Source organism: Phyllobates terribilis, unplaced genomic scaffold (genome assembly GCF_046119375.1).
Source record: "Phyllobates terribilis strain yellow unplaced genomic scaffold, ASM4611937v1 Scaffold_853__1_contigs__length_604787, whole genome shotgun sequence".
Lineage (NCBI taxonomy): Eukaryota > Metazoa > Chordata > Amphibia > Anura > Dendrobatidae > Phyllobates > Phyllobates terribilis.
Genome location: NW_027363613.1, coordinates 222,155 through 248,810, shown reverse-complemented (window position 1 = coordinate 248,810; position 26,656 = coordinate 222,155). Strand labels below are relative to the sequence as shown.

At 46.5% G+C, this 26,656-nt stretch overlaps 18 non-coding genes and 2 pseudogenes across 18 annotated transcripts; all 20 read left to right on the top strand.

The window, feature by feature from the left end:
• The first annotated feature begins 153 nt into the window (after positions 1-153).
• Positions 154-344, top strand: LOC141240561 (U2 spliceosomal RNA). Its single transcript, XR_012305775.1, has one exon. It is a non-coding gene; the product is annotated as a U2 spliceosomal RNA (small nuclear RNA).
• Positions 345-1,459: 1,115 nt separating this feature from the next.
• Positions 1,460-1,575, top strand: LOC141240524 (U2 spliceosomal RNA; annotated as a pseudogene).
• Positions 1,576-2,100: 525 nt separating this feature from the next.
• Positions 2,101-2,282, top strand: LOC141240470 (U2 spliceosomal RNA). Its single transcript, XR_012305717.1, has one exon. It is a non-coding gene; the product is annotated as a U2 spliceosomal RNA (small nuclear RNA).
• A 1,118-nt stretch (positions 2,283-3,400) lies between these two features.
• LOC141240560 (U2 spliceosomal RNA) lies at positions 3,401-3,591 on the top strand. The gene has a single exon (XR_012305774.1). It is a non-coding gene; the product is annotated as a U2 spliceosomal RNA (small nuclear RNA).
• Positions 3,592-5,993: 2,402 nt separating this feature from the next.
• On the top strand, positions 5,994-6,184 carry LOC141240559 (U2 spliceosomal RNA). The gene has a single exon (XR_012305773.1). It is a non-coding gene; the product is annotated as a U2 spliceosomal RNA (small nuclear RNA).
• Positions 6,185-7,299: 1,115 nt separating this feature from the next.
• LOC141240558 (U2 spliceosomal RNA) lies at positions 7,300-7,490 on the top strand. Its single transcript, XR_012305772.1, has one exon. It is a non-coding gene; the product is annotated as a U2 spliceosomal RNA (small nuclear RNA).
• A 1,115-nt stretch (positions 7,491-8,605) lies between these two features.
• LOC141240523 (U2 spliceosomal RNA) lies at positions 8,606-8,721 on the top strand (annotated as a pseudogene).
• Positions 8,722-9,246: 525 nt separating this feature from the next.
• On the top strand, positions 9,247-9,428 carry LOC141240469 (U2 spliceosomal RNA). The gene has a single exon (XR_012305716.1). It is a non-coding gene; the product is annotated as a U2 spliceosomal RNA (small nuclear RNA).
• Positions 9,429-11,830: 2,402 nt separating this feature from the next.
• Positions 11,831-12,021, top strand: LOC141240556 (U2 spliceosomal RNA). Its single transcript, XR_012305770.1, has one exon. It is a non-coding gene; the product is annotated as a U2 spliceosomal RNA (small nuclear RNA).
• Positions 12,022-13,139: 1,118 nt separating this feature from the next.
• On the top strand, positions 13,140-13,330 carry LOC141240555 (U2 spliceosomal RNA). The gene has a single exon (XR_012305769.1). It is a non-coding gene; the product is annotated as a U2 spliceosomal RNA (small nuclear RNA).
• Positions 13,331-14,445: 1,115 nt separating this feature from the next.
• LOC141240439 (U2 spliceosomal RNA) lies at positions 14,446-14,636 on the top strand. Its single transcript, XR_012305687.1, has one exon. It is a non-coding gene; the product is annotated as a U2 spliceosomal RNA (small nuclear RNA).
• A 1,118-nt stretch (positions 14,637-15,754) lies between these two features.
• Positions 15,755-15,945, top strand: LOC141240459 (U2 spliceosomal RNA). The gene has a single exon (XR_012305706.1). It is a non-coding gene; the product is annotated as a U2 spliceosomal RNA (small nuclear RNA).
• A 1,118-nt stretch (positions 15,946-17,063) lies between these two features.
• LOC141240554 (U2 spliceosomal RNA) lies at positions 17,064-17,254 on the top strand. Its single transcript, XR_012305768.1, has one exon. It is a non-coding gene; the product is annotated as a U2 spliceosomal RNA (small nuclear RNA).
• A 1,115-nt stretch (positions 17,255-18,369) lies between these two features.
• On the top strand, positions 18,370-18,560 carry LOC141240553 (U2 spliceosomal RNA). The gene has a single exon (XR_012305767.1). It is a non-coding gene; the product is annotated as a U2 spliceosomal RNA (small nuclear RNA).
• A 1,115-nt stretch (positions 18,561-19,675) lies between these two features.
• LOC141240552 (U2 spliceosomal RNA) lies at positions 19,676-19,866 on the top strand. The gene has a single exon (XR_012305766.1). It is a non-coding gene; the product is annotated as a U2 spliceosomal RNA (small nuclear RNA).
• A 1,118-nt stretch (positions 19,867-20,984) lies between these two features.
• On the top strand, positions 20,985-21,175 carry LOC141240551 (U2 spliceosomal RNA). Its single transcript, XR_012305765.1, has one exon. It is a non-coding gene; the product is annotated as a U2 spliceosomal RNA (small nuclear RNA).
• A 1,115-nt stretch (positions 21,176-22,290) lies between these two features.
• LOC141240550 (U2 spliceosomal RNA) lies at positions 22,291-22,481 on the top strand. The gene has a single exon (XR_012305764.1). It is a non-coding gene; the product is annotated as a U2 spliceosomal RNA (small nuclear RNA).
• A 1,115-nt stretch (positions 22,482-23,596) lies between these two features.
• Positions 23,597-23,787, top strand: LOC141240435 (U2 spliceosomal RNA). Its single transcript, XR_012305683.1, has one exon. It is a non-coding gene; the product is annotated as a U2 spliceosomal RNA (small nuclear RNA).
• A 1,115-nt stretch (positions 23,788-24,902) lies between these two features.
• Positions 24,903-25,093, top strand: LOC141240549 (U2 spliceosomal RNA). The gene has a single exon (XR_012305763.1). It is a non-coding gene; the product is annotated as a U2 spliceosomal RNA (small nuclear RNA).
• A 1,115-nt stretch (positions 25,094-26,208) lies between these two features.
• LOC141240461 (U2 spliceosomal RNA) lies at positions 26,209-26,399 on the top strand. Its single transcript, XR_012305708.1, has one exon. It is a non-coding gene; the product is annotated as a U2 spliceosomal RNA (small nuclear RNA).
• Positions 26,400-26,656: the final 257 nt, after the last annotated feature.

Genomic DNA, 26,656 nt, shown 5'->3' with positions numbered 1-26,656 from the left:
TGGATTGCAGCAGCAGCAAGCCGAAAAGTGCAGGCATGTAAGGGATCTAGAGGTTGACAACATGTCTTCTTAACGGGAGTCCAGGAGCTCATCTCCACAAATGGACTTTTCAGGATCCTTGGGTGGCTCCGTAGTTTGAAACCAATTCTGGTTATCGCTTCTCGGCCTTTTGGCTAAGATCAAGTGTAGTATCTGTTCTTATCAGTTTAATATCTGATACGTCCCCTATCTGGGGACCATATATTAAATGGATTTTTAGAACAGGGAGATGGAAAAAGAGCTTGCTCTGTCCACTCCACGCATTGACCTGGTATTGCAGTATCTCCAGGACCGGTGCACCCCTTCTTTAATGCAGTTTCTAAAATCAGAAAGAATTGAATTCAATGTTTTTTGTTCATTTTGCTTGTTTGTCGGATTTTGGGATGGACTCTTTGGCTTTGCTTTTCTTCTCCTCATTGGATTTTTCATGTTCAAAGTTGCAGAAGCCAGATTACAAGCTCATTTTGGTTCAACTTCAGCAACTGTGCATTGCATTGCCATGTAATGTGATGCAATGCTATCTTTCTAGCTCTCCCTTTTTACTTCCTTTTGGATAAACAGACATATTAGGCAAGCATTTTGGAGCTTTCACCTAAATAACTACAGGTGGTGAGATAAGCTGCACAATATAATTGACCTTTCAGTATATTGTTGCACACACACCATCTATTTAGCAAATGCCCTTGTTATCAACAGCAGCCTTTTAAACTCACCTGAGCTAACAGGTATGTGCGCTGGTTACTCTGCTGCGCTTAAAATTTCTTTTTTGGTTTGCTACAATGCCTTTTCTGAAACGTTGTCTCCTTCTGCTGGAACACTGACTTCTTTCATTTAATGCCTGCAGACTATAAAAGAGAACCCAACCCAAAAAGTTTGGTTGATTAGTCTGTGGCATTCTGTTAAACTGTTGCTTATGGCGGTCTCTGTGAGCTTCTCAGCGACATTCAGCCAGCCAGGTATCCTGCCTGCAGTAGATGGAATGTGGCAATGGAACGCTGGCTGCGCGTGTCATAATAGGCTCTGAGCCTTTATATACCTGTGCACAGCAGCAGCCACCTTCAGTCTGCTGCTGGACAGCCAGCAGCAGCAGCAGCAGGAGAGGTATGTAATCAGGAGCCCTCCTGCTAAGGGTAGACAGCTGCTCGTTCCACCCCACCCCCCGCCTTAATTGGTTCTCCTCCCTTCCAACGGTGTTGAGGCGGGTGGGAACAGCAGGGGGTGAAGGTGCTGTGTTTAAAGAGGTGGAGTTATGCAGATCTAAAACGCGTGGATTGCAGCAGCAGCAAGCCGAAAAGTGCAGGCATGTAAGGGATCTAGAGGTTGACAACATGTCTTCTTAACGGGAGTCCAGGAGCTCATCTCCACAAATGGACTTTTCAGGATCCTTGGGTGGCTCCGTAGTTTGAAACCAATTCTGGTTATCGCTTCTCGGCCTTTTGGCTAAGATCAAGTGTAGTATCTTTTGAAAAGGCAGTTTTGTCCTTGGGCTGCCCTAGTAAATTGATGCATTTTACACACTGGTTTGGTGCACTTGTTAGTACGCCAGGTGGCTCATAGAGTTATCTGATGGAAAACATGGCCCTCCAGGATCGAAGTCACTAATCTGGGTAAGTGTGAGGGCTTTGGAGCAATGTGCCCCAGGAGTAGGCGCCCTGGTGGGAGTTCAAGCTTACTGGGACTGGGAACCCCAGAAAGACTTGGCTTCGTAGCACGCCGCACCTTTGCCAATCATACTTTCTGAGCAACCCCCCCCTATTCCTGGCCTCCGGGCTAGGAAGGGGAATTTTTATAAACCCGGTCGGAGGTCCGGTCAGCTTTGGGCTGAGAAACCAACACAGGCTCCAGCTCCACTAGGGTGGCAGCCTAGATGGAAGCTGGGAGCACGAAAACGGCTCTTCTCCGGCTTCGGCTAGGGAGAGCATCGGAGATCCCTGACCCTCGCTGTGGCCTTCTGGCTCGGAGGGATGGGGATGGTTTATTGGGGACCCTCTCCTCCGGGAAGGGTCCACATGAATCCTCGCCTCGTGCGCTGTTTTGGTGTGACTTCGGTCACATTTTTCAGTGCCTTGGATGCAGCTTCAATCAAAAAATCTGTTCTTATCAGTTTAATATCTGATACGTCCCCTATCTGGGGACCATATATTAAATGGATTTTTAGAACAGGGAGATGGAAAAAGAGCTTGCTCTGTCCACTCCACGCATTGACCTGGTATTGCAGTATCTCCAGGACCGGTGCACCCCTTCTTTAATGCAGTTTCTAAAATCAGAAAGAATTGAATTCAATGTTTTTTGTTCATTTTGCTTGTTTGTCGGATTTTGGGATGGACTCTTTGGCTTTGCTTTTCTTCTCCTCATTGGATTTTTCATGTTCAAAGTTGCAGAAGCCAGATTACAAGCTCATTTTGGTTCAACTTCAGCAACTGTGCATTGCATTGCCATGTAATGTGATGCAATGCTATCTTTCTAGCTCTCCCTTTTTACTTCCTTTTGGATAAACAGACATATTAGGCAAGCATTTTGGAGCTTTCACCTAAATAACTACAGGTGGTGAGATAAGCTGCACAATATAATTGACCTTTCAGTATATTGTTGCACACACACCATCTATTTAGCAAATGCCCTTGTTATCAACAGCAGCCTTTTAAACTCACCTGAGCTAACAGGCATGTGCGCTGGTTACTCTGCTGCGCTTAAAATTTCTTTTTTGGTTTGCTACAATGCCTTTTCTGAAACGTTGTCTCCTTCTGCTGGAACACTGACTTCTTTCATTTAATGCCTGCAGACTATAAAAGAGAACCCAACCCAAAAAGTTTGGTTGATTAGTCTGTGGCATTCTGTTAAACTGTTGCTTATGGCGGTCTCTGTGAGCTTCTCAGCGACATTCAGCCAGCCAGGTATCCTGCCTGCAGTAGATGGAATGTGGCAATGGAACGCTGGCTGCGCGTGTCATAATAGGCTCTGAGCCTTTATATACCTGTGCACAGCAGCAGCCACCTTCAGTCTGCTGCTGGACAGCCAGCAGCAGCAGCAGCAGCAGGAGAGGTATGTAATCAGGAGCCCTCCTGCTAAGGGTAGACAGCTGCTCGTTCCACCCCACCCCCCGCCTTAATTGGTTCTCCTCCCTTCCAACGGTGTTGAGGCGGGTGGGAACAGCAGGGGGTGAAGGTGCTGTGTTTAAAGAGGTGGAGTTATGCAGATCTAAAACGCGTGGATTGCAGCAGCAGCAAGCCGAAAAGTGCAGGCATGTAAGGGATCTAGAGGTTGACAACATGTCTTCTTAACGGGAGTCCAGGAGCTCATCTCCACAAATGGACTTTTCAGGATCCTTGGGTGGCTCCGTAGTTTGAAACCAATTCTGGTTATCGCTTCTCGGCCTTTTGGCTAAGATCAAGTGTAGTATCTGTTCTTATCAGTTTAATATCTGATACGTCCCCTATCTGGGGACCATATATTAAATGGATTTTTAGAACAGGGAGATGGAAAAAGAGCTTGCTCTGTCCACTCCACGCATTGACCTGGTATTGCAGTATCTCCAGGACCGGTGCACCCCTTCTTTAATGCAGTTTATAAAATCAGAAAGAATTGAATTCAATGTTTTTTGTTCATTTTGCTTGTTTGTCGGATTTTGGGATGGACTCTTTGGCTTTGCTTTTCTTCTCCTCATTGGATTTTTCATGTTCAAAGTTGCAGAAGCCAGATTACAAGCTCATTTTGGTTCAACTTCAGCAACTGTGCATTGCATTGCCATGTAATGTGATGCAATGCTATCTTTCTAGCTCTCCCTTTTTACTTCCTTTTGGATAAACAGACATATTAGGCAAGCATTTTGGAGCTTTCACCTAAATAACTACAGGTGGTGAGATAAGCTGCACAATATAATTGACCTTTCAGTATATTGTTGCACACACACCATCTATTTAGCAAATGCCCTTGTTATCAACAGCAGCCTTTTAAACTCACCTGAGCTAACAGGTATGTGCGCTGGTTACTCTGCTGCGCTTAAAATTTCTTTTTTGGTTTGCTACAATGCCTTTTCTGAAACGTTGTCTCCTTCTGCTGGAACACTGACTTCTTTCATTTAATGCCTGCAGACTATAAAAGAGAACCCAACCCAAAAAGTTTGGTTGATTAGTCTGTGGCATTCTGTTAAACTGTTGCTTATGGCGGTCTCTGTGAGCTTCTCAGCGACATTCAGCCAGCCAGGTATCCTGCCTGCAGTAGATGGAATGTGGCAATGGAACGCTGGCTGCGCGTGTTGACGCGCCCCCTGGGACATATTCCTATTTGAGGGGAATACCCGGCACCGGATCAGATGGGGGGTTGTAGTCTCCGAGCGGCTGTGACCCGGCCCGTGCCCAGGGCGTCAAGCTCAGTGTTATGTGGCAGTCCTACAGATGTTATTAAGAGTTCTTTTGTGTCGACTACGCCACCCGTTGTGATGCGGTCACTGTGGCCGCCGCTGCAGCAGGGTCCGCTGAGGCTGATGGTGGATGCGCAGCTTGGTGGGATAACCCCCAACGGGAGGGGTATAGCCTCAGAGGGGACAGGCGCAGAGGATGGGGGTTGTGGTGGTGTAGTGCAGACGGCAGTGAAGACAGAGTCGGGTTGTGCAGTTAAGGGTGTTTACTTACTGCAGATGTTGTACTGGTCACTCCAGCTGCTAGTGACCACCCGAGCCGTGCTGCGTCCACCAGGTCCTGGATCCAGCCAACCCCCAAACAAGTCCGGAGCGTGGCCCTGAGCTCTCTTTCTGTCCCGTTCTCTGGCCGTCCCCACCAGTAATCCACCTAGGTCCAGCTCCCTCGGGCCTTCTGTTGGGACACCCTTGGCCCTGGGTTCCCTGACCCTTCATGTGGTGTGCCTTCGGGGTGGATGTGATGGGTGACCGTGGCAGACGCTGCCCACGGTCTCCGGTCTCTGGCTGGGGAATGTTTTTACCCCCACCAGCTTGGGTTCCGGTACCCTGATGCCGACTCTTCACCCGGTGCTTTTAGTTGGGATCTCAGAGTCCTTCTCTTCTGTGCTCTGGGTCTCTCTCTTTTCTCCTCTCTCACTCTGGGTCTTTGTCTTTCTTCTCTCCTCTGCTCCTGACTTGTTCTCTGCAGCTGACTGACTCTCTGCATCTGATCCTCTGCATCTGACTTGTTCTCTGCAGCTGACTGACTCTCTGCATCTGATCCTCTGCATCTGACCCTGTTCTTAGTTGGTGCCCACCTTATATACACCCTCTATGTGTGAGCTCAGGTGACCAGCACCCAATGAGCTCCTAACTTTACCCAGGCTGCTCCCCCTATCTGCCCCTACACTACTTGGGATGTACCACCTCCCTCCCACTCCAGCCAGGAACAGACTCGGTCGTACCTGCACATTTCTAAGTGGGAGTACCGTCGGTCTGTTCCCCGGAAATGGGATGTGTGTAGTGCATGCAGCCTACCGAGCTCAGTTCCACTCTCCATCCTTGCCCGGGAGTGGAATATCACACCTCTGGGTTGAGGTGCAATACTCCTGTAGCAGCCGAATCCTCAGGGTGCTACACGTGTCATAATAGGCTCTGAGCCTTTATATACCTGTGCACAGCAGCAGCCACCTTCAGTCTGCTGCTGGACAGCCAGCAGCAGCAGCAGCAGCAGGAGAGGTATGTAATCAGGAGCCCTCCTGCTAAGGGTAGACAGCTGCTCGTTCCACCCCACCCCCCGCCTTAATTGGTTCTCCTCCCTTCCAACGGTGTTGAGGCGGGTGGGAACAGCAGGGGGTGAAGGTGCTGTGTTTAAAGAGGTGGAGTTATGCAGATCTAAAACGCGTGGATTGCAGCAGCAGCAAGCCGAAAAGTGCAGGCATGTAAGGGATCTAGAGGTTGACAACATGTCTTCTTAACGGGAGTCCAGGAGCTCATCTCCACAAATGGACTTTTCAGGATCCTTGGGTGGCTCCGTAGTTTGAAACCAATTCTGGTTATCGCTTCTCGGCCTTTTGGCTAAGATCAAGTGTAGTATCTGTTCTTATCAGTTTAATATCTGATACGTCCCCTATCTGGGGACCATATATTAAATGGATTTTTAGAACAGGGAGATGGAAAAAGAGCTTGCTCTGTCCACTCCACGCATTGACCTGGTATTGCAGTATCTCCAGGACCGGTGCACCCCTTCTTTAATGCAGTTTCTAAAATCAGAAAGAATTGAATTCAATGTTTTTTGTTCATTTTGCTTGTTTGTCGGATTTTGGGATGGACTCTTTGGCTTTGCTTTTCTTCTCCTCATTGGATTTTTCATGTTCAAAGTTGCAGAAGCCAGATTACAAGCTCATTTTGGTTCAACTTCAGCAACTGTGCATTGCATTGCCATGTAATGTGATGCAATGCTATCTTTCTAGCTCTCCCTTTTTACTTCCTTTTGGATAAACAGACATATTAGGCAAGCATTTTGGAGCTTTCACCTAAATAACTACAGGTGGTGAGATAAGCTGCACAATATAATTGACCTTTCAGTATATTGTTGCACACACACCATCTATTTAGCAAATGCCCTTGTTATCAACAGCAGCCTTTTAAACTCACCTGAGCTAACAGGTATGTGCGCTGGTTACTCTGCTGCGCTTAAAATTTCTTTTTTGGTTTGCTACAATGCCTTTTCTGAAACGTTGTCTCCTTCTGCTGGAACACTGACTTCTTTCATTTAATGCCTGCAGACTATAAAAGAGAACCCAACCCAAAAAGTTTGGTTGATTAGTCTGTGGCATTCTGTTAAACTGTTGCTTATGGCGGTCTCTGTGAGCTTCTCAGCGACATTCAGCCAGCCAGGTATCCTGCCTGCAGTAGATGGAATGTGGCAATGGAACGCTGGCTGCGCGTGTCATAATAGGCTCTGAGCCTTTATATACCTGTGCACAGCAGCAGCCACCTTCAGTCTGCTGCTGGACAGCCAGCAGCAGCAGCAGCAGGAGAGGTATGTAATCAGGAGCCCTCCTGCTAAGGGTAGACAGCTGCTCGTTCCACCCCACCCCCCGCCTTAATTGGTTCTCCTCCCTTCCAATGGTGTTGAGGCGGGTGGGAACAGCAGGGGGTGAAGGTGCTGTGTTTAAAGAGGTGGAGTTATGCAGATCTAAAACGCGTGGATTGCAGCAGCAGCAAGCCGAAAAGTGCAGGCATGTAAGGGATCTAGAGGTTGACAACATGTCTTCTTAACGGGAGTCCAGGAGCTCATCTCCACAAATGGACTTTTCAGGATCCTTGGGTGGCTCCGTAGTTTGAAACCAATTCTGGTTATCGCTTCTCGGCCTTTTGGCTAAGATCAAGTGTAGTATCTGTTCTTATCAGTTTAATATCTGATACGTCCCCTATCTGGGGACCATATATTAAATGGATTTTTAGAACAGGGAGATGGAAAAAGAGCTTGCTCTGTCCACTCCACGCATTGACCTGGTATTGCAGTATCTCCAGGACCGGTGCACCCCTTCTTTAATGCAGTTTCTAAAATCAGAAAGAATTGAATTCAATGTTTTTTGTTCATTTTGCTTGTTTGTCGGATTTTGGGATGGACTCTTTGGCTTTGCTTTTCTTCTCCTCATTGGATTTTTCATGTTCAAAGTTGCAGAAGCCAGATTACAAGCTCATTTTGGTTCAACTTCAGCAACTGTGCATTGCATTGCCATGTAATGTGATGCAATGCTATCTTTCTAGCTCTCCCTTTTTACTTCCTTTTGGATAAACAGACATATTAGGCAAGCATTTTGGAGCTTTCACCTAAATAACTACAGGTGGTGAGATAAGCTGCACAATATAATTGACCTTTCAGTATATTGTTGCACACACACCATCTATTTAGCAAATGCCCTTGTTATCAACAGCAGCCTTTTAAACTCACCTGAGCTAACAGGTATGTGCGCTGGTTACTCTGCTGCGCTTAAAATTTCTTTTTTGGTTTGCTACAATGCCTTTTCTGAAACGTTGTCTCCTTCTGCTGGAACACTGACTTCTTTCATTTAATGCCTGCAGACTATAAAAGAGAACCCAACCCAAAAAGTTTGGTTGATTAGTCTGTGGCATTCTGTTAAACTGTTGCTTATGGCGGTCTCTGTGAGCTTCTCAGCGACATTCAGCCAGCCAGGTATCCTGCCTGCAGTAGATGGAATGTGGCAATGGAACGCTGGCTGCGCGTGTCATAATAGGCTCTGAGCCTTTATATACCTGTGCACAGCAGCAGCCACCTTCAGTCTGCTGCTGGACAGCCAGCAGCAGCAGCAGCAGGAGAGGTATGTAATCAGGAGCCCTCCTGCTAAGGGTAGACAGCTGCTCGTTCCACCCCACCCCCCGCCTTAATTGGTTCTCCTCCCTTCCAACGGTGTTGAGGCGGGTGGGAACAGCAGGGGGTGAAGGTGCTGTGTTTAAAGAGGTGGAGTTATGCAGATCTAAAACGCGTGGATTGCAGCAGCAGCAAGCCGAAAAGTGCAGGCATGTAAGGGATCTAGAGGTTGACAACATGTCTTCTTAACGGGAGTCCAGGAGCTCATCTCCACAAATGGACTTTTCAGGATCCTTGGGTGGCTCCGTAGTTTGAAACCAATTCTGGTTATCGCTTCTCGGCCTTTTGGCTAAGATCAAGTGTAGTATCTTTTGAAAAGGCAGTTTTGTCCTTGGGCTGCCCTAGTAAATTGATGCATTTTACACACTGGTTTGGTGCACTTGTTAGTACGCCAGGTGGCTCATAGAGTTATCTGATGGAAAACATGGCCCTCCAGGATCGAAGTCACTAATCTGGGTAAGTGTGAGGGCTTTGGAGCAATGTGCCCCAGGAGTAGGCGCCCTGGTGGGAGTTCAAGCTTACTGGGACTGGGAACCCCAGAAAGACTTGGCTTCGTAGCACGCCGCACCTTTGCCAATCATACTTTCTGAGCAACCCCCCCCTATTCCTGGCCTCCGGGCTAGGAAGGGGAATTTTTATAAACCCGGTCGGAGGTCCGGTCAGCTTTGGGCTGAGAAACCAACACAGGCTCCAGCTCCACTAGGGTGGCAGCCTAGATGGAAGCTGGGAGCACGAAAACGGCTCTTCTCCGGCTTCGGCTAGGGAGAGCATCGGAGATCCCTGACCCTCGCTGTGGCCTTCTGGCTCGGAGGGATGGGGATGGTTTATTGGGGACCCTCTCCTCCGGGAAGGGTCCACATGAATCCTCGCCTCGTGCGCTGTTTTGGTGTGACTTCGGTCACATTTTTCAGTGCCTTGGATGCAGCTTCAATCAAAAAATCTGTTCTTATCAGTTTAATATCTGATACGTCCCCTATCTGGGGACCATATATTAAATGGATTTTTAGAACAGGGAGATGGAAAAAGAGCTTGCTCTGTCCACTCCACGCATTGACCTGGTATTGCAGTATCTCCAGGACCGGTGCACCCCTTCTTTAATGCAGTTTCTAAAATCAGAAAGAATTGAATTCAATGTTTTTTGTTCATTTTGCTTGTTTGTCGGATTTTGGGATGGACTCTTTGGCTTTGCTTTTCTTCTCCTCATTGGATTTTTCATGTTCAAAGTTGCAGAAGCCAGATTACAAGCTCATTTTGGTTCAACTTCAGCAACTGTGCATTGCATTGCCATGTAATGTGATGCAATGCTATCTTTCTAGCTCTCCCTTTTTACTTCCTTTTGGATAAACAGACATATTAGGCAAGCATTTTGGAGCTTTCACCTAAATAACTACAGGTGGTGAGATAAGCTGCACAATATAATTGACCTTTCAGTATATTGTTGCACACACACCATCTATTTAGCAAATGCCCTTGTTATCAACAGCAGCCTTTTAAACTCACCTGAGCTAACAGGCATGTGCGCTGGTTACTCTGCTGCGCTTAAAATTTCTTTTTTGGTTTGCTACAATGCCTTTTCTGAAACGTTGTCTCCTTCTGCTGGAACACTGACTTCTTTCATTTAATGCCTGCAGACTATAAAAGAGAACCCAACCCAAAAAGTTTGGTTGATTAGTCTGTGGCATTCTGTTAAACTGTTGCTTATGGCGGTCTCTGTGAGCTTCTCAGCGACATTCAGCCAGCCAGGTATCCTGCCTGCAGTAGATGGAATGTGGCAATGGAACGCTGGCTGCGCGTGTTGACGCGCCCCCTGGGACATATTCCTATTTGAGGGGAATACCCGGCACCGGATCAGATGGGGGGTTGTAGTCTCCGAGCGGCTGTGACCCGGCCCGTGCCCAGGGCGTCAAGCTCAGTGTTATGTGGCAGTCCTACAGATGTTATTAAGAGTTCTTTTGTGTCGACTACGCCACCCGTTGTGATGCGGTCACTGTGGCCGCCGCTGCAGCAGGGTCCGCTGAGGCTGATGGTGGATGCGCAGCTTGGTGGGATAACCCCCAACGGGAGGGGTATAGCCTCAGAGGGGACAGGCGCAGAGGATGGGGGTTGTGGTGGTGTAGTGCAGACGGCAGTGAAGACAGAGTCGGGTTGTGCAGTTAAGGGTGTTTACTTACTGCAGATGTTGTACTGGTCACTCCAGCTGCTAGTGACCACCCGAGCCGTGCTGCGTCCACCAGGTCCTGGATCCAGCCAACCCCCAAACAAGTCCGGAGCGTGGCCCTGAGCTCTCTTTCTGTCCCGTTCTCTGGCCGTCCCCACCAGTAATCCACCTAGGTCCAGCTCCCTCGGGCCTTCTGTTGGGACACCCTTGGCCCTGGGTTCCCTGACCCTTCATGTGGTGTGCCTTCGGGGTGGATGTGATGGGTGACCGTGGCAGACGCTGCCCACGGTCTCCGGTCTCTGGCTGGGGAATGTTTTTACCCCCACCAGCTTGGGTTCCGGTACCCTGATGCCGACTCTTCACCCGGTGCTTTTAGTTGGGATCTCAGAGTCCTTCTCTTCTGTGCTCTGGGTCTCTCTCTTTTCTCCTCTCTCACTCTGGGTCTTTGTCTTTCTTCTCTCCTCTGCTCCTGACTTGTTCTCTGCAGCTGACTGACTCTCTGCATCTGATCCTCTGCATCTGACTTGTTCTCTGCAGCTGACTGACTCTCTGCATCTGATCCTCTGCATCTGACCCTGTTCTTAGTTGGTGCCCACCTTATATACACCCTCTATGTGTGAGCTCAGGTGACCAGCACCCAATGAGCTCCTAACTTTACCCAGGCTGCTCCCCCTATCTGCCCCTACACTACTTGGGATGTACCACCTCCCTCCCACTCCAGCCAGGAACAGACTCGGTCGTACCTGCACATTTCTAAGTGGGAGTACCGTCGGTCTGTTCCCCGGAAATGGGATGTGTGTAGTGCATGCAGCCTACCGAGCTCAGTTCCACTCTCCATCCTTGCCCGGGAGTGGAATATCACACCTCTGGGTTGAGGTGCAATACTCCTGTAGCAGCCGAATCCTCAGGGTGCTACACGTGTCATAATAGGCTCTGAGCCTTTATATACCTGTGCACAGCAGCAGCCACCTTCAGTCTGCTGCTGGACAGCCAGCAGCAGCAGCAGCAGCAGGAGAGGTATGTAATCAGGAGCCCTCCTGCTAAGGGTAGACAGCTGCTCGTTCCACCCCACCCCCCGCCTTAATTGGTTCTCCTCCCTTCCAACGGTGTTGAGGCGGGTGGGAACAGCAGGGGGTGAAGGTGCTGTGTTTAAAGAGGTGGAGTTATGCAGATCTAAAACGCGTGGATTGCAGCAGCAGCAAGCCGAAAAGTGCAGGCATGTAAGGGATCTAGAGGTTGACAACATGTCTTCTTAACGGGAGTCCAGGAGCTCATCTCCACAAATGGACTTTTCAGGATCCTTGGGTGGCTCCGTAGTTTGAAACCAATTCTGGTTATCGCTTCTCGGCCTTTTGGCTAAGATCAAGTGTAGTATCTGTTCTTATCAGTTTAATATCTGATACGTCCCCTATCTGGGGACCATATATTAAATGGATTTTTAGAACAGGGAGATGGAAAAAGAGCTTGCTCTGTCCACTCCACGCATTGACCTGGTATTGCAGTATCTCCAGGACCGGTGCACCCCTTCTTTAATGCAGTTTCTAAAATCAGAAAGAATTGAATTCAATGTTTTTTGTTCATTTTGCTTGTTTGTCGGATTTTGGGATGGACTCTTTGGCTTTGCTTTTCTTCTCCTCATTGGATTTTTCATGTTCAAAGTTGCAGAAGCCAGAAGATTACAAGCTCATTTTGGTTCAACTTCAGCAACTGTGCATTGCATTGCCATGTAATGTGATGCAATGCTATCTTTCTAGCTCTCCCTTTTTACTTCCTTTTGGATAAACAGACATATTAGGCAAGCATTTTGGAGCTTTCACCTAAATAACTACAGGTGGTGAGATAAGCTGCACAATATAATTGACCTTTCAGTATATTGTTGCACACACACCATCTATTTAGCAAATGCCCTTGTTATCAACAGCAGCCTTTTAAACTCACCTGAGCTAACAGGTATGTGCGCTGGTTACTCTGCTGCGCTTAAAATTTCTTTTTTGGTTTGCTACAATGCCTTTTCTGAAACGTTGTCTCCTTCTGCTGGAACACTGACCTCTTTCATTTAATGCCTGCAGACTATAAAAGAGAACCCAACCCAAAAAGTTTGGTTGATTAGTCTGTGGCATTCTGTTAAACTGTTGCTTATGGCGGTCTCTGTGAGCTTCTCAGCGACATTCAGCCAGCCAGGTATCCTGCCTGCAGTAGATGGAATGTGGCAATGGAACGCTGGCTGCGCGTGTCATAATAGGCTCTGAGCCTTTATATACCTGTGCACAGCAGCAGCCACCTTCAGTCTGCTGCTGGACAGCCAGCAGCAGCAGCAGCAGGAGAGGTATGTAATCAGGAGCCCTCCTGCTAAGGGTAGACAGCTGCTCGTTCCACCCCACCCCCCGCCTTAATTGGTTCTCCTCCCTTCCAACGGTGTTGAGGCGGGTGGGAACAGCAGGGGGTGAAGGTGCTGTGTTTAAAGAGGTGGAGTTATGCAGATCTAAAACGCGTGGATTGCAGCAGCAGCAAGCCGAAAAGTGCAGGCATGTAAGGGATCTAGAGGTTGACAACATGTCTTCTTAACGGGAGTCCAGGAGCTCATCTCCACAAATGGACTTTTCAGGATCCTTGGGTGGCTCCGTAGTTTGAAACCAATTCTGGTTATCGCTTCTCGGCCTTTTGGCTAAGATCAAGTGTAGTATCTGTTCTTATCAGTTTAATATCTGATACGTCCCCTATCTGGGGACCATATATTAAATGGATTTTTAGAACAGGGAGATGGAAAAAGAGCTTGCTCTGTCCACTCCACGCATTGACCTGGTATTGCAGTATCTCCAGGACCGGTGCACCCCTTCTTTAATGCAGTTTCTAAAATCAGAAAGAATTGAATTCAATGTTTTTTGTTCATTTTGCTTGTTTGTCGGATTTTGGGATGGACTCTTTGGCTTTGCTTTTCTTCTCCTCATTGGATTTTTCATGTTCAAAGTTGCAGAAGCCAGATTACAAGCTCATTTTGGTTCAACTTCAGCAACTGTGCATTGCATTGCCATGTAATGTGATGCAATGCTATCTTTCTAGCTCTCCCTTTTTACTTCCTTTTGGATAAACAGACATATTAGGCAAGCATTTTGGAGCTTTCACCTAAATAACTACAGGTGGTGAGATAAGCTGCACAATATAATTGACCTTTCAGTATATTGTTGCACACACACCATCTATTTAGCAAATGCCCTTGTTATCAACAGCAGCCTTTTAAACTCACCTGAGCTAACAGGTATGTGCGCTGGTTACTCTGCTGCGCTTAAAATTTCTTTTTTGGTTTGCTACAATGCCTTTTCTGAAACGTTGTCTCCTTCTGCTGGAACACTGACTTCTTTCATTTAATGCCTGCAGACTATAAAAGAGAACCCAACCCAAAAAGTTTGGTTGATTAGTCTGTGGCATTCTGTTAAACTGTTGCTTATGGCGGTCTCTGTGAGCTTCTCAGCGACATTCAGCCAGTCAGGTATCCTGCCTGCAGTAGATGGAATGTGACAATGGAACGCTGGCTGCGCGTGTCATAATAGGCTCTGAGCCTTTATATACCTGTGCACAGCAGCAGCCACCTTCAGTCTGCTGCTGGACAGCCAGCAGCAGCAGCAGCAGGAGAGGTATGTAATCAGGAGCCCTCCTGCTAAGGGTAGACAGCTGCTCGTTCCACCCCACCCCCCGCCTTAATTGGTTCTCCTCCCTTCCAACGGTGTTGAGGCGGGTGGGAACAGCAGGGGGTGAAGGTGCTGTGTTTAAAGAGGTGGAGTTATGCAGATCTAAAACGCGTGGATTGCAGCAGCAGCAAGCCGAAAAGTGCAGGCATGTAAGGGATCTAGAGGTTGACAACATGTCTTCTTAACGGGAGTCCAGGAGCTCATCTCCACAAATGGACTTTTCAGGATCCTTGGGTGGCTCCGTAGTTTGAAACCAATTCTGGTTATCGCTTCTCGGCCTTTTGGCTAAGATCAAGTGTAGTATCTGTTCTTATCAGTTTAATATCTGATACGTCCCCTATCTGGGGACCATATATTAAATGGATTTTTAGAACAGGGAGATGGAAAAAGAGCTTGCTCTGTCCACTCCACGCATTGACCTGGTCTTGCAGTATCTCCAGGACCGGTGCACCCCTTCTTTAATGCAGTTTCTAAAATCAGAAAGAATTGAATTCAATGTTTTTTGTTCATTTTGCTTGTTTGTCGGATTTTGGGATGGACTCTTTGGCTTTGCTTTTCTTCTCCTCATTGGATTTTTCATGTTCAAAGTTGCAGAAGCCAGATTACAAGCTCATTTTGGTTCAACTTCAGCAACTGTGCATTGCATTGCCATGTAATGTGATGCAATGCTATCTTTCTAGCTCTCCCTTTTTACTTCCTTTTGGATAAACAGACATATTAGGCAAGCATTTTGGAGCTTTCACCTAAATAACTACAGGTGGTGAGATAAGCTGCACAATATAATTGACCTTTCAGTATATTGTTGCACACACACCATCTATTTAGCAAATGCCCTTGTTATCAACAGCAGCCTTTTAAACTCACCTGAGCTAACAGGTATGTGCGCTGGTTACTCTGCTGCGCTTAAAATTTCTTTTTTGGTTTGCTACAATGCCTTTTCTGAAACGTTGTCTCCTTCTGCTGGAACACTGACTTCTTTCATTTAATGCCTGCAGACTATAAAAGAGAACCCAACCCAAAAAGTTTGGTTGATTAGTCTGTGGCATTCTGTTAAACTGTTGCTTATGGCGGTCTCTGTGAGCTTCTCAGCGACATTCAGCCAGCCAGGTATCCTGCCTGCAGTAGATGGAATGTGGCAATGGAACGCTGGCTGCGCGTGTCATAATAGGCTCTGAGCCTTTATATACCTGTGCACAGCAGCAGCCACCTTCAGTCTGCTGCTGGACAGCCAGCAGCAGCAGCAGCAGCAGAAGAGGTATGTAATCAGGAGCCCTCCTGCTAAGGGTAGACAGCTGCTCGTTCCACCCCACCCCCCGCCTTAATTGGTTCTCCTCCCTTCCAACGGTGTTGAGGCGGGTGGGAACAGCAGGGGGTGAAGGTGCTGTGTTTAAAGAGGTGGAGTTATGCAGATCTAAAACGCGTGGATTGCAGCAGCAGCAAGCCGAAAAGTGCAGGCATGTAAGGGATCTAGAGGTTGACAACATGTCTTCTTAACGGGAGTCCAGGAGCTCATCTCCACAAATGGACTTTTCAGGATCCTTGGGTGGCTCCGTAGTTTGAAACCAATTCTGGTTATCGCTTCTCGGCCTTTTGGCTAAGATCAAGTGTAGTATCTGTTCTTATCAGTTTAATATCTGATACGTCCCCTATCTGAGGACCATATATTAAATGGATTTTTAGAACAGGGAGATGGAAAAAGAGCTTGCTCTGTCCACTCCACGCATTGACCTGGTATTGCAGTATCTCCAGGACCGGTGCACCCCTTCTTTAATGCAGTTTCTAAAATCAGAAAGAATTGAATTCAATGTTTTTTGTTCATTTTGCTTGTTTGTCGGATTTTGGGATGGACTCTTTGGCTTTGCTTTTCTTCTCCTCATTGGATTTTTCATGTTCAAAGTTGCAGAAGCCAGATTACAAGCTCATTTTGGTTCAACTTCAGCAACTGTGCATTGCATTGCCATGTAATGTGATGCAATGCTATCTTTCTAGCTCTCCCTTTTTACTTCCTTTTGGATAAACAGACATATTAGGCAAGCATTTTGGAGCTTTCACCTAAATAACTACAGGTGGTGAGATAAGCTGCACAATATAATTGACCTTTCAGTATATTGTTGCACACACACCATCTATTTAGCAAATGCCCTTGTTATCAACAGCAGCCTTTTAAACTCACCTGAGCTAACAGGTATGTGCGCTGGTTACTCTGCTGCGCTTAAAATTTCTTTTTTGGTTTGCTACAATGCCTTTTCTGAAACGTTGTCTCCTTCTGCTGGAACACTGACTTCTTTCATTTAATGCCTGCAGACTATAAAAGAGAACCCAACCCAAAAAGTTTGGTTGATTAGTCTGTGGCATTCTGTTAAACTGTTGCTTATGGCGGTCTCTGTGAGCTTCTCAGCGACATTCAGCCAGCCAGGTATCCTGCCTGCAGTAGATGGAATGTGGCAATGGAACGCTGGCTGCGCGTGTCATAATAGGCTCTGAGCCTTTATATACCTGTGCACAGCAGCAGCCACCTTCAGTCTGCTGCTGGACAGCCAGCAGCAGCAGCAGCAGCAGGAGAGGTATGTAATCAGGAGCCCTCCTGCTAAGGGTAGACAGCTGCTCGTTCCACCCCACCCCCCGCCTTAATTGGTTCTCCTCCCTTCCAACGGTGTTGAGGCGGGTGGGAACAGCAGGGGGTGAAGGTGCTGTGTTTAAAGAGGTGGAGTTATGCAGATCTAAAACGCGTGGATTGCAGCAGCAGCAAGCCGAAAAGTGCAGGCATGTAAGGGATCTAGAGGTTGACAACATGTCTTCTTAACGGGAGTCCAGGAGCTCATCTCCACAAATGGACTTTTCAGGATCCTTGGGTGGCTCCGTAGTTTGAAACCAATTCTGGTTATCGCTTCTCGGCCTTTTGGCTAAGATCAAGTGTAGTATCTGTTCTTATCAGTTTAATATCTGATACGTCCCCTATCTGGGGACCATATATTAAATGGATTTTTAGAACAGGGAGATGGAAAAAGAGCTTGCTCTGTCCACTCCACGCATTGACCTGGTATTGCAGTATCTCCAGGACCGGTGCACCCCTTCTTTAATGCAGTTTCTAAAATCAGAAAGAATTGAATTCAATGTTTTTTGTTCATTTTGCTTGTTTGTCGGATTTTGGGATGGACTCTTTGGCTTTGCTTTTCTTCTCCTCATTGGATTTTTCATGTTCAAAGTTGCAGAAGCCAGATTACAAGCTCATTTTGGTTCAACTTCAGCAACTGTGCATTGCATTGCCATGTAATGTGATGCAATGCTATCTTTCTAGCTCTCCCTTTTTACTTCCTTTTGGATAAACAGACATATTAGGCAAGCATTTTGGAGCTTTCACCTAAATAACTACAGGTGGTGAGATAAGCTGCACAATATAATTGACCTTTCAGTATATTGTTGCACACACACCATCTATTTAGCAAATGCCCTTGTTATCAACAGCAGCCTTTTAAACTCACCTGAGCTAACAGGTATGTGCGCTGGTTACTCTGCTGCGCTTAAAATTTCTTTTTTGGTTTGCTACAATGCCTTTTCTGAAACGTTGTCTCCTTCTGCTGGAACACTGACTTCTTTCATTTAATGCCTGCAGACTATAAAAGAGAACCCAACCCAAAAAGTTTGGTTGATTAGTCTGTGGCATTCTGTTAAACTGTTGCTTATGGCGGTCTCTGTGAGCTTCTCAGCGACATTCAGCCAGCCAGGTATCCTGCCTGCAGTAGATGGAATGTGGCAATGGAACGCTGGCTGCGCGTGTCATAATAGGCTCTGAGCCTTTATATACCTGTGCACAGCAGCAGCCACCTTCAGTCTGCTGCTGGACAGCCAGCAGCAGCAGCAGCAGGAGAGGTATGTAATCAGGAGCCCTCCTGCTAAGGGTAGACAGCTGCTCGTTCCACCCCACCCCCCGCCTTAATTGGTTCTCCTCCCTTCCAACGGTGTTGAGGCGGGTGGGAACAGCAGGGGGTGAAGGTGCTGTGTTTAAAGAGGTGGAGTTATGCAGATCTAAAACGCGTGGATTGCAGCAGCAGCAAGCCGAAAAGTGCAGGCATGTAAGGGATCTAGAGGTTGACAACATGTCTTCTTAACGGGAGTCCAGGAGCTCATCTCCACAAATGGACTTTTCAGGATCCTTGGGTGGCTCCGTAGTTTGAAACCAATTCTGGTTATCGCTTCTCGGCCTTTTGGCTAAGATCAAGTGTAGTATCTGTTCTTATCAGTTTAATATCTGATACGTCCCCTATCTGGGGACCATATATTAAATGGATTTTTAGAACAGGGAGATGGAAAAAGAGCTTGCTCTGTCCACTCCACGCATTGACCTGGTATTGCAGTATCTCCAGGACCGGTGCACCCCTTCTTTAATGCAGTTTCTAAAATCAGAAAGAATTGAATTCAATGTTTTTTGTTCATTTTGCTTGTTTGTCGGATTTTGGGATGGACTCTTTGGCTTTGCTTTTCTTCTCCTCATTGGATTTTTCATGTTCAAAGTTGCAGAAGCCAGATTACAAGCTCATTTTGGTTCAACTTCAGCAACTGTGCATTGCATTGCCATGTAATGTGATGCAATGCTATCTTTCTAGCTCTCCCTTTTTACTTCCTTTTGGATAAACAGACATATTAGGCAAGCATTTTGGAGCTTTCACCTAAATAACTACAGGTGGTGAGATAAGCTGCACAATATAATTGACCTTTCAGTATATTGTTGCACACACACCATCTATTTAGCAAATGCCCTTGTTATCAACAGCAGCCTTTTAAACTCACCTGAGCTAACAGGTATGTGCGCTGGTTACTCTGCTGCGCTTAAAATTTCTTTTTTGGTTTGCTACAATGCCTTTTCTGAAACGTTGTCTCCTTCTGCTGGAACACTGACTTCTTTCATTTAATGCCTGCAGACTATAAAAGAGAACCCAACCCAAAAAGTTTGGTTGATTAGTCTGTGGCATTCTGTTAAACTGTTGCTTATGGCGGTCTCTGTGAGCTTCTCAGCGACATTCAGCCAGCCAGGTATCCTGCCTGCAGTAGATGGAATGTGGCAATGGAACGCTGGCTGCGCATGTCATAATAGGCTCTGAGCCTTTATATACCTGTGCACAGCAGCAGCCACCTTCAGTGTGCTGCTGGACAGCCAGCAGCAGCAGCAGCAGGAGAGGTATGTAATCAGGAGCCCTCCTGCTAAGGGTAGACAGCTGCTCGTTCCACCCCACCCCCCGCCTTAATTGGTTCTCCTCCTTTCCAACGGTGTTGAGGCGGGTGGGAACAGCAGGGGGTGAAGGTGCTGTGTTTAAAGAGGTGGAGTTATGCAGATCTAAAACGCGTGGATTGCAGCAGCAGCAAGCCGAAAAGTGCAGGCATGTAAGGGATCTAGAGGTTGACAACATGTCTTCTTAACGGGAGTCCAGGAGCTCATCTCCACAAATGGACTTTTCAGGATCCTTGGGTGGCTCCGTAGTTTGAAACCAATTCTGGTTATCGCTTCTCGGCCTTTTGGCTAAGATCAAGTGTAGTATCTGTTCTTATCAGTTTAATATCTGATACGTCCCCTATCTGGGGACCATATATTAAATGGATTTTTAGAACAGGGAGATGGAAAAAGAGCTTGCTCTGTCCACTCCACGCATTGACCTGGTATTGCAGTATCTCCAGGACCGGTGCACCCCTTCTTTAATGCAGTTTCTAAAATCAGAAAGAATTGAATTCAATGTTTTTTGTTCATTTTGCTTGTTTGTCGGATTTTGGGATGGACTCTTTGGCTTTGCTTTTCTTCTCCTCATTGGATTTTTCATGTTCAAAGTTGCAGAAGCCAGATTACAAGCTCATTTTGGTTCAACTTCAGCAACTGTGCATTGCATTGCCATGTAATGTGATGCAATGCTATCTTTCTAGCTCTCCCTTTTTACTTCCTTTTGGATAAACAGACATATTAGGCAAGCATTTTGGAGCTTTCACCTAAATAACTACAGGTGGTGAGATAAGCTGCACAATATAATTGACCTTTCAGTATATTGTTGCACACACACCATCTATTTAGCAAATGCCCTTGTTATCAACAGCAGCCTTTTAAACTCACCTGAGCTAACAGGTATGTGCGCTGGTTACTCTGCTGCGCTTAAAATTTCTTTTTTGGTTTGCTACAATGCCTTTTCTGAAACGTTGTCTCCTTCTGCTGGAACACTGACTTCTTTCATTTAATGCCTGCAGACTATAAAAGAGAACCCAACCCAAAAAGTTTGGTTGATTAGTCTGTGGCATTCTGTTAAACTGTTGCTTATGGCGGTCTCTGTGAGCTTCTCAGCGACATTCAGCCAGCCAGGTATCCTGCCTGCAGTAGATGGAATGTGACAATGGAACGCTGGCTGCGCGTGTCATAATAGGCTCTGAGCCTTTATATACCTGTGCACAGCAGCAGCCACCTTCAGTCTGCTGCTGGACAGCCAGCAGCAGCAGCAGCAGCAGGAGAGGTATGTAATCAGGAGCCCTCCTGCTAAGGGTAGACAGCTGCTCGTTCCACCCCACCCCCCGCCTTAATTGGTTCTCCTCCCTTCCAACGGTGTTGAGGCGGGTGGGAACAGCAGGGGGTGAAGGTGCTGTGTTTAAAGAGGTGGAGTTATGCAGATCTAAAACGCGTGGATTGCAGCAGCAGCAAGCCGAAAAGTGCAGGCATGTAAGGGATCTAGAGGTTGACAACATGTCTTCTTAACGGGAGTCCAGGAGCTCATCTCCACAAATGGACTTTTCAGGATCCTTGGGTGGCTCTGTAGTTTGAAACCAATTCTGGTTATCGCTTCTCGGCCTTTTGGCTAAGATCAAGTGTAGTATCTGTTCTTATCAGTTTAATATCTGATACGTCCCCTATCTGGGGACCATATATTAAATGGATTTTTAGAACAGGGAGATGGAAAAAGAGCTTGCTCTGTCCACTCCACGCATTGACCTGGTATTGCAGTATCTCCAGGACCGGTGCACCCCTTCTTTAATGCAGTTTCTAAAATCAGAAAGAATTGAATTCAATGTTTTTTGTTCATTTTGCTTGTTTGTCGGATTTTGGGATGGACTCTTTGGCTTTGCTTTTCTTCTCCTCATTGGATTTTTCATGTTCAAAGTTGCAGAAGCCAGATTACAAGCTCATTTTGGTTCAACTTCAGCAACTGTGCATTGCATTGCCATGTAATGTGATGCAATGCTATCTTTCTAGCTCTCCCTTTTTACTTCCTTTTGGATAAACAGACATATTAGGCAAGCATTTTGGAGCTTTCACCTAAATAACTACAGGTGGTGAGATAAGCTGCACAATATAATTGACCTTTCAGTATATTGTTGCACACACACCATCTATTTAGCAAATGCCCTTGTTATCAACAGCAGCCTTTTAAACTCACCTGAGCTAACAGGTATGTGCGCTGGTTACTCTGCTGCGCTTAAAATTTCTTTTTTGGTTTGCTACAATGCCTTTTCTGAAACGTTGTCTCCTTCTGCTGGAACACTGACTTCTTTCATTTAATGCCTGCAGACTATAAAAGAGAACCCAACCCAAAAAGTTTGGTTGATTAGTCTGTGGCATTCTGTTAAACTGTTGCTTATGGCGGTCTCTGTGAGCTTCTCAGCGACATTCAGCCAGCCAGGTATCCTGCCTGCAGTAGATGGAATGTGGCAATGGAACGCTGGCTGCGCGTGTCATAATAGGCTCTGAGCCTTTATATACCTGTGCACAGCAGCAGCCACCTTCAGTCTGCTGCTGGACAGCCAGCAGCAGCAGCAGCAGGAGAGGTATGTAATCAGGAGCCCTCCTGCTAAGGGTAGACAGCTGCTCGTTCCACCCCACCCCCCGCCTTAATTGGTTCTCCTCCCTTCCAACGGTGTTGAGGCGGGTGGGAACAGCAGGGGGTGAAGGTGCTGTGTTTAAAGAGGTGGAGTTATGCAGATCTAAAACGCGTGGATTGCAGCAGCAGCAAGCCGAAAAGTGCAGGCATGTAAGGGATCTAGAGGTTGACAACATGTCTTCTTAACGGGAGTCCAGGAGCTCATCTCCACAAATGGACTTTTCAGGATCCTTGGGTGGCTCCGTAGTTTGAAACCAATTCTGGTTATCGCTTCTCGGCCTTTTGGCTAAGATCAAGTGTAGTATCTGTTCTTATCAGTTTAATATCTGATACGTCCCCTATCTGGGGACCATATATTAAATGGATTTTTAGAACAGGGAGATGGAAAAAGAGCTTGCTCTGTCCACTCCACGCATTGACCTGGTATTGCAGTATCTCCAGGACCGGTGCACCCCTTCTTTAATGCAGTTTCTAAAATCAGAAAGAATTGAATTCAATGTTTTTTGTTCATTTTGCTTGTTTGTCGGATTTTGGGATGGACTCTTTGGCTTTGCTTTTCTTCTCCTCATTGGATTTTTCATGTTCAAAGTTGCAGAAGCCAGATTACAAGCTCATTTTGGTTCAACTTCAGCAACTGTGCATTGCATTGCCATGTAATGTGATGCAATGCTATCTTTCTAGCTCTCCCTTTTTACTTCCTTTTGGATAAACAGACATATTAGGCAAGCATTTTGGAGCTTTCACCTAAATAACTACAGGTGGTGAGATAAGCTGCACAATATAATTGACCTTTCAGTATATTGTTGCACACACACCATCTATTTAGCAAATGCCCTTGTTATCAACAGCAGCCTTTTAAACTCACCTGAGCTAACAGGTATGTGCGCTGGTTACTCTGCTGCGCTTAAAATTTCTTTTTTGGTTTGCTACAATGCCTTTTCTGAAACGTTGTCTCCTTCTGCTGGAACACTGACTTCTTTCATTTAATGCCTGCAGACTATAAAAGAGAACCCAACCCAAAAAGTTTGGTTGATTAGTCTGTGGCATTCTGTTAAACTGTTGCTTATGGCGGTCTCTGTGAGCTTCTCAGCGACATTCAGCCAGCCAGGTATCCTGCCTGCAGTAGATGGAATGTGGCAATGGAACGCTGGCTGCGCGTGTCATAATAGGCTCTGAGCCTTTATATACCTGTGCACAGCAGCAGCCACCTTCAGTCTGCTGCTGGACAGCCAGCAGCAGCAGCAGCAGGAGAGGTATGTAATCAGGAGCCCTCCTGCTAAGGGTAGACAGCTGCTCGTTCCACCCCACCCCCCGCCTTAATTGGTTCTCCTCCCTTCCAACGGTGTTGAGGCGGGTGGGAACAGCAGGGGGTGAAGGTGCTGTGTTTAAAGAGGTGGAGTTATGCAGATCTAAAACGCGTGGATTGCAGCAGCAGCAAGCCGAAAAGTGCAGGCATGTAAGGGATCTAGAGGTTGACAACATGTCTTCTTAACGGGAGTCCAGGAGCTCATCTCCACAAATGGACTTTTCAGGATCCTTGGGTGGCTCCGTAGTTTGAAACCAATTCTGGTTATCGCTTCTTGGCCTTTTGGCTAAGATCAAGTGTAGTATCTGTTCTTATCAGTTTAATATCTGATACGTCCCCTATCTGGGGACCATATATTAAATGGATTTTTAGAACAGGGAGATGGAAAAAGAGCTTGCTCTGTCCACTCCACGCATTGACCTGGTATTGCAGTATCTCCAGGACCGGTGCACCCCTTCTTTAATGCAGTTTCTAAAATCAGAAAGAATTGAATTCAATGTTTTTTGTTCATTTTGCTTGTTTGTCGGATTTTGGGATGGACTCTTTGGTTTTGCTTTTCTTCTCCTCATTGGATTTTTCATGTTCAAAGTTGCAGAAGCCAGATTACAAGCTCATTTTGGTTCAACTTCAGCAACTGTGCATTGCATTGCCATGTAATGTGATGCAATGCTATCTTTCTAGCTCTCCCTTTTTACTTCCTTTTGGATAAACAGACATATTAGGCAAGCATTTTGGAGCTTTCACCTAAATAACTACAGGTGGTGAGATAAGCTGCACAATATAATTGACCTTTCAGTATATTGTTGCACACACACCATCTATTTAGCAAATGCCCTTGTTATCAACAGCAGCCTTTTAAACTCACCTGAGCTAACAGGTATGTGCGCTGGTTACTCTGCTGCGCTTAAAATTTCTTTTTTGGTTTGCTACAATGCCTTTTCTGAAACGTTGTCTCCTTCTGCTGGAACACTGACTTCTTTCATTTAATGCCTGCAGACTATAAAAGAGAACCCAACCCAAAAAGTTTGGTTGATTAGTCTGTGGCATTCTGTTAAACTGTTGCTTATGGCGGTCTCTGTGAGCTTCTCAGCGACATTCAGCCAGCCAGGTATCCTGCCTGCAGTAGATGGAATGTGGCAATGGAACGCTGGCTGCGCGTGTCATAATAGGCTCTGAGCCTTTATATACCTGTGCACAGCAGCAGCCACCTTCAGTCTGCTGCTGGACAGCCAGCAGCAGCAGCAGCAGGAGAGGTATGTAATCAGGAGCCCTCCTGCTAAGGGTAGACAGCTGCTCGTTCCACCCCACCCCCCGCCTTAATTGGTTCTCCTCCCTTCCAACGGTGTTGAGGCGGGTGGGAACAGCAGGGGGTGAAGGTGCTGTGTTTAAAGAGGTGGAGTTATGCAGATCTAAAACGCGTGGATTGCAGCAGCAGCAAGCCGAAAAGTGCAGGCATGTAAGGGATCTAGAGGTTGACAACATGTCTTCTTAACGGGAGTCCAGGAGCTCATCTCCACAAATGGACTTTTCAGGATCCTTGGGTGGCTCCGTAGTTTGAAACCAATTCTGGTTATCGCTTCTCGGCCTTTTGGCTAAGATCAAGTGTAGTATCTGTTCTTATCAGTTTAATATCTGATACGTCCCCTATCTGGGGACCATATATTAAATGGATTTTTAGAACAGGGAGATGGAAAAAGAGCTTGCTCTGTCCACTCCACGCATTGACCTGGTATTGCAGTATCTCCAGGACCGGTGCACCCCTTCTTTAATGCAGTTTCTAAAATCAGAAAGAATTGAATTCAATGTTTTTTGTTCATTTTGCTTGTTTGTCGGATTTTGGGATGGACTCTTTGGCTTTGCTTTTCTTCTCCTCATTGGATTTTTCATGTTCAAAGTTGCAGAAGCCAGATTACAAGCTCATTTTGGTTCAACTTCAGCAACTGTGCATTGCATTGCCATGTAATGTGATGCAATGCTATCTTTCTAGCTCTCCCTTTTTACTTCCTTTTGGATAAACAGACATATTAGGCAAGCATTTTGGAGCTTTCACCTAAATAACTACAGGTGGTGAGATAAGCTGCACAATATAATTGACCTTTCAGTATATTGCTGCACACACACCATCTATTTAGCAAATGCCCTTGTTATCAACAGCAGCCTTTTAAACTCACCTGAGCTAACAGGTATGTGCGCTGGTTACTCTGCTGCGCTTAAAATTTCTTTTTTGGTTTGCTACAATGCCTTTTCTGAAACGTTGTCTCCTTCTGCTGGAACACTGACTTCTTTCATTTAATGCCTGCAGACTATAAAAGAGAACCCAACCCAAAAAGTTTGGTTGATTAGTCTGTGGCATTCTGTTAAACTGTTGCTTATGGCGGTCTCTGTGAGCTTCTCAGCGACATTCAGCCAGCCAGGTATCCTGCCTGCAGTAGATGGAATGTGGCAATGGAACGCTGGCTGCGCGTGTCATAATAGGCTCTGAGCCTTTATATACCTGTGCACAGCAGCAGCCACCTTCAGTCTGCTGCTGGACAGCCAGCAGCAGCAGCAGCAGGAGAGGTATGTAATCAGGAGCCCTCCTGCTAAGGGTAGACAGCTGCTCGTTCCACCCCACCCCCCGCCTTAATTGGTTCTCCTCCCTTCCAACGGTGTTGAGGCGGGTGGGAACAGCAGGGGGTGAAGGTGCTGTGTTTAAAGAGGTGGAGTTATGCAGATCTAAAACGCGTGGATTGCAGCAGCAGCAAGCCGAAAAGTGCAGGCATGTAAGGGATCTAGAGGTTGACAACATGTCTTCTTAACGGGAGTCCAGGAGCTCATCTCCACAAATGGACTTTTCAGGATCCTTGGGTGGCTCCGTAGTTTGAAACCAATTCTGGTTATCGCTTCTCGGCCTTTTGGCTAAGATCAAGTGTAGTATCTGTTCTTATCAGTTTAATATCTGATACGTCCCCTATCTGGGGACCATATATTAAATGGATTTTTAGAACAGAGAGATGGAAAAAGAGCTTGCTCTGTCCACTCCACGCATTGACCTGGTATTGCAGTATCTCCAGGACCGGTGCACCCCTTCTTTAATGCAGTTTCTAAAATCAGAAAGAATTGAATTCAATGTTTTTTGTTCATTTTGCTTGTTTGTCGGATTTTGGGATGGACTCTTTGGCTTTGCTTTTCTTCTCCTCATTGGATTTTTCATGTTCAAAGTTGCAGAAGCCAGATTACAAGCTCATTTTGGTTCAACTTCAGCAACTGTGCATTGCATTGCCATGTAATGTGATGCAATGCTATCTTTCTAGCTCTCCCTTTTTACTTCCTTTTGGATAAACAGA